Below are 14,278 nucleotides of genomic sequence, written 5' to 3' on the forward strand. Positions count from 1 at the left end.
GTGAGAGCTTTCCTAACAGTGAGCACAGCAATCCTGGAAGCAATGAGCTTGTTCGTCAGATCTCTCTAGAAAATATTACTATATTATTTCCTGTTGTATACTTGATGACTGGCAGCTGAACGTGCGAACTAACTCAATTGAGAGTCATTCTGTTTGAGGTAAGGCTTGCCTTACAAGTGTCATTAGAAAAGTCAGAAATGTCTCTGGGTCTCCTTTCTCAGATGATTAAATTGCACGAGGGGAACAAGTACATGACACTCCCGTTTTTGCAACTATTACTGCCATTACAATCTCTACTGCATTTATATCTCACCTACCACCATCCTACATGGAACCCAAGACAATGCTGCTGCTCCTCCTCCATATTATCCACACAACAACCCTGTGAGGGAGGTGAAGTTGAGAGCAAGTGACTGACTCAAAGGCACCGAGTGAGGTTTTTGGCTGAGTGGGGACCAGAGCCTGGATTCATGCACTCCGGTCCCAGACTCTGCTTGCTGTACTGACACTGCTCTCACTTCCACGAATCCTGCCCTTCCCTGGCATCCATGACTGTGGGGCCACATCTGCAGAGGGAAACCTGGTTGGTGTGCAGACACCTCCTCTGATTTAGGGTCATTCTGTGCTGAAAACTTCTCCCATATTTTTCCAACCTTTCTCATTCAATTTGCAAACAGAAACTTCTTTTGAAAATAAACTGAAAAGAGAAGAACATTTTGAAGAAATTCCCATGGGTTAGTTTCAGGGTTCTTGTGCATACCTTAGTTATGTGGTGGCTGTGGAGTGCATAAACTTTTTGTCTGTTATCATGCAGTCAACTTTCTGTGGCTGCATCAGCAAAAGGTATCCACAACCACCCCTGAGAAATTTAACATGGGGAAGATTCTGACGAAGTTGCTGAACCCAGAGAATGGCAACTGGAGTGGAGCCACAATTTCCTGGGAGTCATTTTTCTGAGAAATGCCCTGACATTTTTCTTTTCCTTCCCTCCCCCAAAGCAGAAATTAATGTTCATTTTGCAGAATTTCCCTAAGACTTTCCCCTATTTTTGGGTGGGTACTATATTCCCCCCTCCCACCCCCACAGTGCCTCACAATGATGGTGCGAGGTATTGTGGGGCATGCAGACAGGGGCCAGACTGGCAACACAGTTGGTTCTGCTGCCAGTTGTAGTGGCAACGCCAAAGCACACAAACCCTTAGTGATAAAGGAAGAGGCTGTGGGGCTACCGCCCTTGCCAGTGGTGATCTGTGCCTGTGAGAAATTGTTGGGGAATTTCCTTTTCTACTGCAGAAATTAAGTGTAACTGTCCTCTCAATTTCTTTGTCCACAAATAAGGTACAGAATGATTCTCAAGAGATATGTATGGACTTTCCACATGTAATTTGCACACCAAAAGCAGTTCTTATGGGGAAGAACCATAGCTCAATGGCAAACTATATAGAAACTCGTGCATTCAAAGTCAATTATCTCTAATGATGGGAATGATATTTTAAGGCAAGGGAAAGCCTTTTGCCTGAGACTCTGAGAGACACTGTCATTTGGATGAGGGACAAATACAGCAGCAGTGTAGGGCTCTGCTTTACAGAACCACTCCTTCTGTAAATCTTGCACTAAAAGCATTGCCTATTCAAAGAACTGTCCAGTGCAAGTCCAGTTTAGCTTTAAGAACCACAGGAAGGGATAGTTTCCCATCAGTACTCAGCATTTCGACAATAGACTGAGTAGGCACACAGGATATCATTTTGTCATGGCCTTCACTAAATGAGGGCTTTAACTGACTGCTTCTTTCATTTTTATTGTGGAAGGAAAAATGCATCCTTTTACATGGGTTTTCACCTGGAATTGTATCCTTTCTATATATTCTATACTTAACCACAAGGTGGCGCTGTGGCACAGCAGCAGTGTAGCAGAATCATGACTCCATATAAGGCTTTTGTTCTGGCTTGGACGTTAATAGTTGACTTTCCTCAGTCTAAAAAGACGTTACAACATGTCTCAAAAAAACACAGGAAAGGGCCTGGAAGACCACAACATCATTAAAAAGGCCCCACAATTTCCATGGGTGAGGCATCACACGTGCACAATAAATGTCTCGGGATGAAGAGCCTTGGGTATGAGGCAGAGCCCACTGTTCCATGTACAGATTTTCCTCCATGTACATTTGTGGGGTTACTGATGGAGCAGAAATGTTCCCACCCTCTCAGCAGTGGAACGTCATGTGCCTGATCCAGATATTCAATGCAAACCCCTTGCCTTCTTTGCTGATCATTTCCCTCTCCTTGGAGAAGAGAAAAAGGGAAGATCTACAAATGCTTCTGTTGTCTTAAATGCCTGGATCAGGATTCAAACAAAAATATCTTAGAGTGCAAAGCATGCAAAGGATGTCTCAGAGGAGACGGTGAAGCAACCATTGTATGTCCAAGCAGACGGGCCACTTGTCCCGTCAGTCACAGTTTGTTCATAGCATGGTGGGGTTCTAGGATTACTTAGAAGGCTGGGAGAGAAAACACTGAAAGGTCACTTCTCTAAAGGCTGCTTACACCACCCAGAGGATCTTTTTACTGAGCCAGTGCCATTGCTTACTCACACGCAGCAAATATTTTTCATAGCCAGAAAATTGCTATCAATTATCTGATAGAGTAAAAGATACTGTAACATGCTCTTCCAGATTATATCACCTTTGCATCTGTCTATTAGGATAAGATTTATGTTTCTCTTGGCTCTTATTCCTAAACATTTGTTTTTGTTTATTTATTAAAGCATTACAAGTAATCTAGCTCAAATCCTTTTGTTCTTAATGATGTAATTTCTTAATATTATGTTCGCCCACACCCTACTGAAGCAGAGATCTTTCTTCATTGAGCTGACAATCAAAATAACTGCAAGTAATGATGTCAGAATTTTCAAAAATTAAAGAATCTAGGTAGTCCATTAGGAAACCCTCTTTGGGCCTATCAGCCCATTATTAGTGTCTTAATAATACCTGTTCTTCTTTAACCCTTGGCTGTGTGCAAATCCCAAAGTATTGTTAATGCAAAGTTTATCTGAAAATGAAATGGCAAACAATGGTGAAGAGGATAAGCACAGAGACAGGGTCTTTAGAACCATCCAGCTCAGTTAGAAATATCCTCCTCACATTACAGAATGTACCTGAAAGAGATCTACAGAACTGGCTGTGGAGAATGCTGACTGACTAGCACCTGTGATGTTGCTTCTCACCTGAATATTTGTGTAACAAATATTAAAATGTTTGCCGATAATTTAAAAATCAAGTGACAGTGATGTTTGAATAAAGAAACATTTGTATAAATTTAGCTAAATTCTTGTTGTCCTTGTTGATATTAAAAGCAAACAGCCCTTTGAGGGCCTGAGGCAGGGGAGGTGTAAGACTGACAGCTGATTCAATCTTTTGTCTGTATTTGTTCAAGAGGATTTGTGAAGCTGGGAAAAGGTGAATAACTGCCGGTGTAGGAGCTGTTATGACCATTGTTGTATAATATTTAAAGCAGAGTTGGGCAACATATGACTCTCCAGATGTTTTGGCCAACAACTCATATAATACTTGATGATGTTGGCTAGAGCTGATGAATGTTGCAGTTCAAAACACCTGCAGGGTGCAAAGTCACTTACTTCTGGCCCAAGTGCTTCATTTGCCCCAAGTTCCTCCAAAAACCAAGGAGCCCACACCCTGCGCTCATGGAAACTGATCACCTGTTTCCCATTTGTCAGACCACCTTGGGCTTTCATATATGCACAGGCATTCCATATTGTATAGCTCAGACAGATTCACAAGTAGACAATGTTTTAAAAATCCATCCTGCTTTTAGCTTTGGGATTTGTGTGGAAGACCTTCACAGGTATCAATTTGTGGAAGGGCCTTTAAAATGGAATATACAACACTTAGAATAATCTGAATAATATTATCAATATTAGTGCATGACATGTTTTCTAAGACAGATATATGGGACTATGACTAAAAATGGTGAAAAGGTCAGAGACAAATAGCAGGACTGGAAGAAATTGTATAAGCTCTTGAAAATATAGCACAAATAACACTTGTTCCACCTGTAAAAACATTTAAAAGCCCACATTTAATATCTCTCTACCATCTTGTCTTGCAAAACAAAAACAAAAACCACAAACTGGGACGTATTATCTTGTTGTTACTGCTGGCTGCTCCTGCAGGCTAAGCTGCTTGTTGCTATCAGTTTGGTGCAGACGTCCCTGAATGATGTCAACAACTGTAGATATTACCACAAACATTTCAAGCTCGTCATTGCCTGGTGCTGGATTTGTGACCATGTTTGTACAGCATAATGCAAAGTGTGTGCACAATCCTGACATTACGTGTGCTACCACATTATGGAACCCAAAAACTCCTTTCTACACTGGTCCCCAGTACTTTAAGCAGAGGCATCCTGAACTGCCAAACAAGAGGCAGGCAATGTGCCTGAGGAGAAAACAAAGTATTGCAGTCAGATCAACTGGCAGCTTTTGGGTGCCGTTAATGGATGCCAAGTGGGAGGCAGGCATAACATGCTTCGAAGCACAAGGTGCCGGGAAGTCTTTCTATGCAATCCCACAGAAATGGAACTAGTGTCATTTAGGACCAAACTAGGAATGGGGTTAAATACACTTTGAATTTAAAACATACACGTTTTTAAAAATGAAAATGGCATCAGATATTTGTAGGTGATAATTATTGGCATGAAACATGAATTAAATTAAAATATTTTCTCTGCTTCAGTTCCAAAGAAAACCCCTCTTCTGAAGCTGTTACTTCCTCTGGGAGGAAATCCCCTACTAGTGCTGATGGAGAGATTTCTTCCCAAAGCACACAGAGTTTTCATGAGATGATTATGTCTCCTCAGCCTCACACATTAAAATTACAGGTATTTAACATGCAACATCCATTCTAGTTCTGTATCCAAACCTAAGTTAGGAGTCGGCTAAAATATATACTGAGCACCATTTCAATAGTGAGATTGAAGTGGAAGTGCTCTCACCTCTTTTAGATGGAGCTCAGAGGAAACTCTTTCATGGTTCACTGTTACAACTGAACCTAGCTTTGCACAGCACTGATCAGCTAGTCCTCATGTAAATCGTGAATTTGCTTCCTCCTTCTCCAGCCAGGATAGCACATGGCCCTGAATAATTGTCCCATGTCTCCTTCATGAAGCTAATTGCCTCCTTGAGGTATCATGCAGATGCTAGACAAACAAAAGAAAAAAGTAGGCAAACCATTCACTTTAATTGTACATGTGCAAGAGAATCTCAACTGGTGTCACCAATCTCAGGTAGAAGGTAACAGCTGGGTTACTTTCTACAGGGAGATTCCTCCAAAGGATGGCCTTTGGAGGCTGATTCTGCTCCCTAAAGGAATCCCAGGCAGCTCCTGGTTCAGATTTGGGAGATCACATTAGGCCTAGTGCCAGAGGTTCTGCACGTCTCATCTATTGTGTGGGGATGGAGGAAACAAGCCACATTCTTTTTTAAAGCCAATGAAAGCAAGAGGAAAGTAGAGCTGACTCCACAACAAAATAAAAGTATTTCCATGTAATGCCTGTATACAACCTTGCCTAAAGAAAATAGGACCTTGTGTCCAGAACAGTGGTTGGTGTGTCTTGTTGAAAATGCCGGTATATATTCTTTTTAAGTGAAAAAGAGTGAGAAAGGTTGTTGGTTCAAAATCTCCCCAGAGATGCTTTCAGCAGTATTTCCAGCAGTTAGTAGATACATCAGACACATTGACCATAAAACACATTCAGGGTACCTTTGATCACCCTGTCCAAATTCAGTCTCTGCCTAGAATGTCCACATTCAGCTTCCAGTTTCCTTGGGCAAGAAAAAAGTTGTGTGCACCCTTATGTGCAGCAGAGATCAAGGGACCAGGGCTGGCCTCCCCAAAGCCAAGTGAGGCAGCCATCTCAGCTGGTAGATGTTAGAAAGCGGGAAAGGAACAGGAAGATTTTGGAGGACAAGTCTGTGTGTTTCATGCCCAGCCTGTGGCCCTTAAGTGCAGTGAAGGATGCTGATCCATCACCGGTGCTGATTCTTACTTCAAAACCAGTCTAGTTGTCTTCTGCAATTATAGATAGAGCAGCAAAATGTCCTTGTCCTTCATCTCAAGCAGCAAAATGTCTTGGTCTGGCCCTAGTAGGGGCCAAACCAGCAATGCTGGGAATCAAGAAGAGGGGCACAGGTGGAAGAAAATAACCCAAATTCCATTTTGTTTTCATTAATTTGACAACCACTAGAAAGCACTCCTCCTACCCACCCCCTGCCACTATGCTGTGACACTTGCAATGGGAAGGGGAAGGGTTTCAGCAGTGCAAGGGGTGACATACACTTGTGTTCAGTCTCGTGATGATTAGAGGGTCCGCTTCATGCCAAGACAAATTGGACGGAGAGATCTTGTGAATGCCAGGATTTTGAGCCTATCACGAGATTCACGAGATTTCTGACCAAGACTTGGTGTGAGGCAATAAAAGACCTCTCCGCTCACCAGGCTACCAGCCTCCATTTTCGGACAGCAGGTCATGCATTTCATGCATATATAGACCCATGACAAATCGATCCCAGATATGTGCTGCTCATTTCTGCAAGGGGCCAAAAAGCACTATTTTGTGTTGTCCAAATTGTATGGGAATGGGCTTGTTTTTCTCCCTCCTTGTAGTAACTGTTTAGGTTGTGAGAGTGTTTTTTAGTTAGGTTTTACATGATATGTTAGGCTGAGATATTTCAACCAGGCAGGTGGCAGAGTGGCGGCAAAGAGAAGCAAGGCCCATGAACTGCATCTGAGCTCCAACAGGGAGACAGCTGTTCTGGGCTAGAGGGCAGAACAACAGACAATGACAGCTTGGCAGCTGCAGGAGTAGATAATAGTGCCCAGTTTTAGGGAAAGGTGAAACTGTTGGTTTTGCTTTCTCATGTTTGAATTCTTTAAATCTCAAGTTCTTTCTTTCCCAATATGCATTTTGTGAGTACTGCTAACATTTTATTGAAGCAAAGCAAACAAAAGCAAAACAAGCCAAAACCCAAACTGAAATTCTCACCCATCTGCACCAGATAAATTCAGGTTATGAATCTATCCTCAACATGGTATCTACTTGCCATGTAGCTGATAAAAATGAAGAGCACTTTAAAAGACAGAGATGAATACCCCAATTCAACAGAATAAACGTGGTTGAATGCACAACAGATTCAAAGCCATGCTTTTAAAAGCTAAGCACTCAAAACCCTGAACTGGATGCTTCAATCATTTCATTTCAGTTTCTCCCATATTTTAAGTTTTTAATCTCAAATTCACTTTGACCTGAATTTTGAAAAAGTAGTGCATTTTAATAAAACTGAATTCTCACCCTTTCCTACACAATTTGGCTTCAACTGACTTTTTTTTTTTTTTCCAATTCTGCTGCACTACCTAAACGTAAATACAGTCTTCCTACTTTTTACACCTGCCTTCCTCTACCCAGGAATATGCTGCATCCACAGCAGAGGCAGTTCCAAGTTACAAACACCCTTTATGTTTTCAGAAAAAGGAATCAGCTTTTTTCCACTTTGCTAAATTTTCATATTCATAATCATTTTATTTTAACCTGATTTATACTTATCTCAGTTTGTTCTCAGACTAGACAACAAGCTGTACCTGCTCTATTGACTTGCTGGATTCAAATACTGCTATAGATGTGAGCACTAAAAATGACCAGTCTTGGACACTCAGGTGGGTTCACTAAGCTGTTCAGAATGGTTTGCATAGACTGAATCGAAGGTCTGTTTCCATTAGGAAGTTGTATATCATGGCTCCTAATATAATGTGAGCACAAATGATAACTTAGGACTAGAATTATAGTGATTTCTAGTAGTAGGCCCTATTCCATTTTTACACACACACACACACACACACACGCACGCACGCACGCACGCACGCTTTCTAGAACTATGACTCAAAGACTTCTGTCATTCCACCCAGCAGGGAAAACCAAATGCATAGCTGGCTCACATGCTCACAGGCGTTCCCAACAGGCATTTGCCTTTGCATTCCTTGGAAAGGGATTCAGTTTTGAAACAAATAATCTAATGAAATGTGGAGCTGAGTCAACTCTAGGCAAGTGCAACTGCAGCTTGTTGATAATTCATGTATCTAATCTTCTAGATAGGCAGCACAACATAAAAGCTGCCCTTATAGATATAGGTTTGCAATGGTTTTTCTGCCAACAGGTTTGTTATTCTTATTACCATAAATGACAGATTCAGGCATAAGTAAAAATGCCATTTAAAAACATTCCGAAAATAACTGACTGAATGAGAATTCAGACTTAAAGGGATATGTTTATGCTATCTTTCAGGAGGCAAAATTGCAGCCACTCTGATTCTTTCCACCCTGGCTGCGCAAGTGGAGGGAAGATGTTCCAGCTTTGGAGTTCCAGCTCCAAGCTTGGAGAAAGAGTTCCTGATGTCAGATCTGGAACTCCAAATTCTCCTATATCTGTCTAGAGAGTGTGGAGTGAGCACAGGATTGCATGCTGTGTCTACTAACGTGTGATCCCACACAGTGAGTCAAGAGGGAAGCACCCCAAAGGTCCATGGTTATTGCACCAGTGACAGTCTTTGCTTGAGAAGCATAGCATAGCATAGCAGAGCATGAGAAATAGATGAGCACCTTCAGGGTCAACAGGGATAGTCCCAAGACAATGGCCAGAATAGGAGAGGCAGAGGACAATTAGTAGAGCTATGTCAACCCCCTAAAATGTCCTTTTTTTCAAAGAAAAGTTGAAAGTAGTCAACTTATCAGCAGGGGTTCTTGAAAATAAAATACAATGTCAAGATTCACTGTCATCTGTTTGGCACAAGGACTGTGCTTGTTTCTTTGTTTGTTTACCAAGAACGTCAAATGGGATGAGAAAGTGGAAATATTGAGGACAACTGTGGAAATGTGCCTATCAAGAAACAGACATGGCACTTATATAGTGCTCTTGCATTGCTATGAAAAATATGCACCGATCTTGCTAGGAAATATTAAAAGGAAACATACTAACATAATTTCAAAGGCAAGAGCTCTAACATTGGCATGCTAATATGAATAATTATAATTTTGATATACTAAAGAAATGGCACACCATTGCAGAATATCCAGAACAGAAAGACAGGTGACAGCATATATTTAAAGCTTTTAAATATTTTACTTTTTAATGAGCAACTTGGCAGAATATTGTTCTTTGTTAGAACTCTATCAGGAAGAAGTCTAAAGACTTACTTTTAAAGTGAGAGTTCAACATCTACAGAGATACTAGACCTGCATAGGTTTCCCACATCTGCTGTGGCTGCACTCTTGCACAAGATACAGTAGCTCCCAGTTATAACACAAACCAAAGTCGGACATGGCTTGCAATTGCTTTTGACACCTTGACTTGTTACATAGATGGCAGAGCTTTAAAATTAGAACCAGATAATGTCATAATGACTTTAAGTGAAGTAAAAATAAAAAACTCCACAAGGTGGATTACAAAGATATCTGTTGTCTAGCCTATTAAAAGCATAGATCCATTGAACAAATGAACCTACATGCTTCACTAAATGTCAGCACAATATGGTCAGATGGAAACCTTAAGGGGCTATCCATTACTACAGTAAAGCTGCCAAACCAACAGACACCCCTGTTCAACTTAGCATTGCAGTGGTCATGACCACTGACAGTAGAAGAGCTGATCTTGCAAGACCCTGAGCACTCTCAATTTCTTTGGGAGTGAGAGGTGTTCAGTGCCTTTCAAAACTGAGCCAAAGCAAACAAAAAGGTCCTAGATGTATTAAATGTGTATGAATGGATCTCACATTGCTAACGTGTTCAGACAATGCAGAACCTGGAAAGAACATAGGGTACTAATGACATTTGAAGATCATCAGCAGCAACACTTTCCATGCCTGTAATCTGAAACAAGCAACCCCATGTCATAGCTAAACTATCTGCACCTGACCTCCTTTTTAGACTTATTAGATTTATTTCCTATTACATCTGTGTAAAGCCTTGCATTTACAGGCATTCTTTTTTGAATAAAGTCAGATAACCAGAATGTTGCTCAGCTATTCTACCCATGAATTACAGCTGGGCCGATTGGCTCATTACTTCCCTAAGTAAATACACCCATATAAACCCACTGCAGAGGAAATAAGAGAGCAGACAAACAGAATTTTCCTTCTTGTAAATAATGAATATTGCTGTCAGCAACATAGGGAAAAAGTAGAATCTGGCTCAAGTCACTTCACACTCTGTAACTGTTATTCTTTGGCCAATCTGCAAAAACTGGGGTTGCTGAAGTCCTAGCAAGGACTCTTCCTTGTTAGGCTTCTTGAGATAGCTCATCGCTTGCTTTTTCTCTTTTTGATGCCAGCTTAAAATTGCTTATTCACTGCTTGTTAAGAAAAAATGACTGAGTGTCAATTCATGTCAGAATGTTTTTTCAGTAGAAGTCTATTTTAATCCACTTCATCTTATTTGTCATTAACACTGTCTTTGAAAGCATGTAAATGTATTACATTTGGAATTGTAGCATCAAAAATTTTGCACAGATGGGACATAATAATATAATCACAGCAGGTTAAAAGAAGTTACTTTCATCTAACCACTGCTTGACAAACTACTTATTAAACTTTGAGAGTAGTTTCCATTGCAGCACTGAAGCTAGGGTGACAAGAAGGGAGATATATTACAGCTTATGTTCTTATCATAAACCTTTGCAAATACTCAAAGGGACCTGCTGTTAAAACCAAGCCTAAATAGAAAAAATGAGAACATGTTTGAACTTAAATGTAAATACAGGCATATGTAGAGTTCAGAATCTTGATTATTTAGAAGTAAGGATAAGGATCCTTAAGAAGTAAATATTTCAGGAAAGCCTGAGGGTTGGACCTGACCTATTTCACAAGGTTCTCAATAAACAAGATAAAAGATTACAAACTAGAAGTGACCAATAAGTAAACAACTGATCATATTAATGCTTATTTGTTAAGCTGAATGAATGCAACAGTTTTTAGGCACAGGGCCATTAATTTGAGTTAAGTAGACCTGGTAGGAATTGCTCTCATTCCTAAAAATCTACACCTAGTAAGACTGATCCCCTATTTCATTTGATTCTTGAACCCAAACTGAAGATCTGTCCCAAAGTGGTAATTATATAGATGCACTGGGAGCTTAAAGAAAACCTCTTGCTACAGACCCCTCGAATCAACTAGAACATTAATATGATGACAACACTGTTCAACTTTGACACACAGACAAGGGTGGAGGTTTTCTTCAATATCAGGCTGAACAGGGCCTCACTGTGCTTACTGCATACGTTGAATACTGTTGCGGAAAAGGGGGTCTGGAACTCAGTGTTCTTGGATGACTTCTCAGGACTTGCTCTATCATAAACTTGCACATACCACCATGACTCCTGTTGCTGAGATGTTGGATCTTGTGACGTTAATGATCTCCTAATGGCTGGAAGATCTGTAGCACTGAAGCTTCTGCTTGGTAACAACTACGCCCATTTCTTCTTCAAACTCCCCTTTGAACTATTGCATATATTCTCTCTCTCTCTCTCTCTCTCTCTCTCTCTCTCTCTCTCTCTCTCTCTGTGTGTGTGTGTGTGTGTGTGTGTGTGTGAGAGAGAGAGAGAGAGAGAGAGAGAGAGAGAGAGAGAGAGAGAGAGAGAGAGAGGGAGTAATATTTGACAACTAGCATTTTCCCATGAAAACAACTCAAGCAACCATACAATCTCTGTGGGGTCCATTGAGAACTAAGCTATAGTCGTCACACCTGAGCCTCTAGTTGGCTGCACAAGTGCACATGTGTTTACTAGAGGAGAAAAGAGAGAACAAGCTCTTCTTAGTAGATCTCCTGTGCTTGCAACATTACGTGTCCACTATACGGCACTTGGGTGAGATATGAATACAATGTACCATTGCATTCCTTAAGAAGCACTCGAGCAACTATTACATATCGATAAACTACTGTCAAAGGTAGCACCTTGTAATGAAAAGACCTCCAATGAAAGCTATAGTCCAAATCAATTGCATTTGTCTTTCAAAGACTTGGTTCTTTTGCAGATTTCATCCTCCTCCCTAGTTCACTGGGATCCTTTGTTTTGGTATATGGATTGGAATCAATGGATATTTTTTCTTGCACGAGGCTTACTAAAGCAAGAACTTCCATCTTTTGCTACTTTGGATCATGCCAATGGAGTTTGTACTGGCTGATGATACTGAATCAGCTCCTCATCTTTTCATCTTTCAAATGCCTGCCATAGCACAAAAGAAATCTGGAGGATATGATTTACCTGAGAGGCATGAGTGTGACAATTTTATATGTGAATTAGAGACATTCAAAAAGAAACTGGACAGCCATCTCAATGGGATGGTGTAAGTTGGTGTCCTGCAACAGCAGGGGGCTGGATCTGATGGCCTTCATCTCTACTTTCAACTCTATTGTTCTATGTAGTGGACTTGCTTTAAAAAAAAGTCAGTGATTTTCAAAAGTGGTTTGGCTTGTGCCATAGGGAACTGCTTTTCCAGAAGCAAAAAGTCCAAAGCCCTGCTGTAAGCATACCAAGCTGCCTTCAAAGTTGTCCCAAACATCAGGTTGCATGGCAATATGTAAAGGAAAATGGAAAGACCCACAAATGAACACTGTAAAACAGGAATATTCACCTCACAGAACCAGTGGGGCTAAGAGATGAAAGTGCAAAATGGGTGTGCATGTCTGCACAGTGTGGTGGGGAGGCAATCATCTCCTCTCTGCCTCCACCACTGCAGCAACTATGTACCCCCATCCAGGTTCCAATATTGGAAATGGTCCGGCTGGGGAAGATGCCAGTGCCCTTTTTGTCTTAAATAATATGCATACCTCCCCACTTACCTGTAATTGGAACAAGGCTTTCATTTTAAAGAAAACATATCTGCCACCATCCCACATAGTTTAACCCTTCCCCCTAACTCCAACAAGGAGCATATGGGATAGTTTTGCAAGGAAAGCCAGCGCTCATACAGCAGCAGTGGGCTCCATATCACAACATCACAGTGGGTGCTGCTGTCTGGAAATGTCATCTCGCAGGCAGCCCAGCTCCATACCAAATGAATGTCTTACTAAGGACTAGTCACTGACATGAGGAGAGAGAAACATTCATGCATAGTTTCCAAAAGTGTCAGTGAGAGAGACAGAGGCTGATTCAGAGTATCTTCCAAATGGTGGTTTAGAAGATTGTGAACAAGCACGGTGAGCCCTCTGAACCAACTTTGCAGGCCACAGTGACGATCTGCAATGATGGTTTAGACAGATTGCTCTAATCCAGAGCCGCAGAACGCATTTCAGCCTGAAGCCCAAATTCCTTTTCAAAGTAGCTTTTTGGAGGCACAGCCCAGTGGTAGATGGGAATGAAAGCAAATGGGGCCAGGGTGGGTGGTTGGGGGGAGAGTGCAGATTTTAGCTTAAGGACACAATCCTATGTTTAGACATGGCTGGTTGGAGAATGCTGTGAGTTTTAGAACTTTTTTCTGTCTAAACATATATAGGATTGTTCCTTAAAGTCTTAGAAGAAGCATGCCAACCTTTAAAAATGGGCAGCAAACAGTTCAAATGTTGAGAAACCACCAAAAACATGTGGTCTTGGAAAACAGAGCTGTGAGCTTGAACCTCAGAGAGCAAAACAGGAGCCCCCAGAAGGATAGATCTGGCCAGCAGTGTGTGAGGAATCCAGTTTGAGGGTGGGAATCCATCCAATTTCTTCAGCTTGGCTCCCCGGGCTCTGGCCCACTTTATTTCTGCCCTAAGTCCACCTTGCACCAAGTGTTCATTTAGACAACTGGCGGGAAGTGAATCCAGGTGAGTCCGCGAGGCTGGCCTGCACACAAGCCACCCACACACAACGTTCTGCTTCCACATACATAACCTGTGGGCTTTGTGAATGTTGTGGAAAGAATTGCATACTTTTCATAAAGAAGTCACTAGTATTACTGAGCATTCAATAGCCTTGATCTTGGGTTGGCTCACTTCCTGACCAGGGCCAAGCTCAGGAAAGAAGTCCCAGTGAGTGCAAGAGAGCTAAATTCCAGCCTGAACTTCACATTCCAATATTTAGACCCCAATCTGAGGTTCTTTGCACCAACACTAATCATTTACTAGTTTGGATATAATGGCAAACTATGGTCTGATTAAACTGAACTGAGTGAATAACCCACACCACTGAGAGGAGAAAGGGATGAGAACATGGGCCCCATTGAGATATTTCAGTGTATTTCCA

This window comes from Varanus komodoensis, unplaced genomic scaffold (genome assembly GCF_004798865.1).
Source record: "Varanus komodoensis strain SLA01 unplaced genomic scaffold, ASM479886v1 scaffold14_1, whole genome shotgun sequence".
Lineage (NCBI taxonomy): Eukaryota > Metazoa > Chordata > Lepidosauria > Squamata > Varanidae > Varanus > Varanus komodoensis.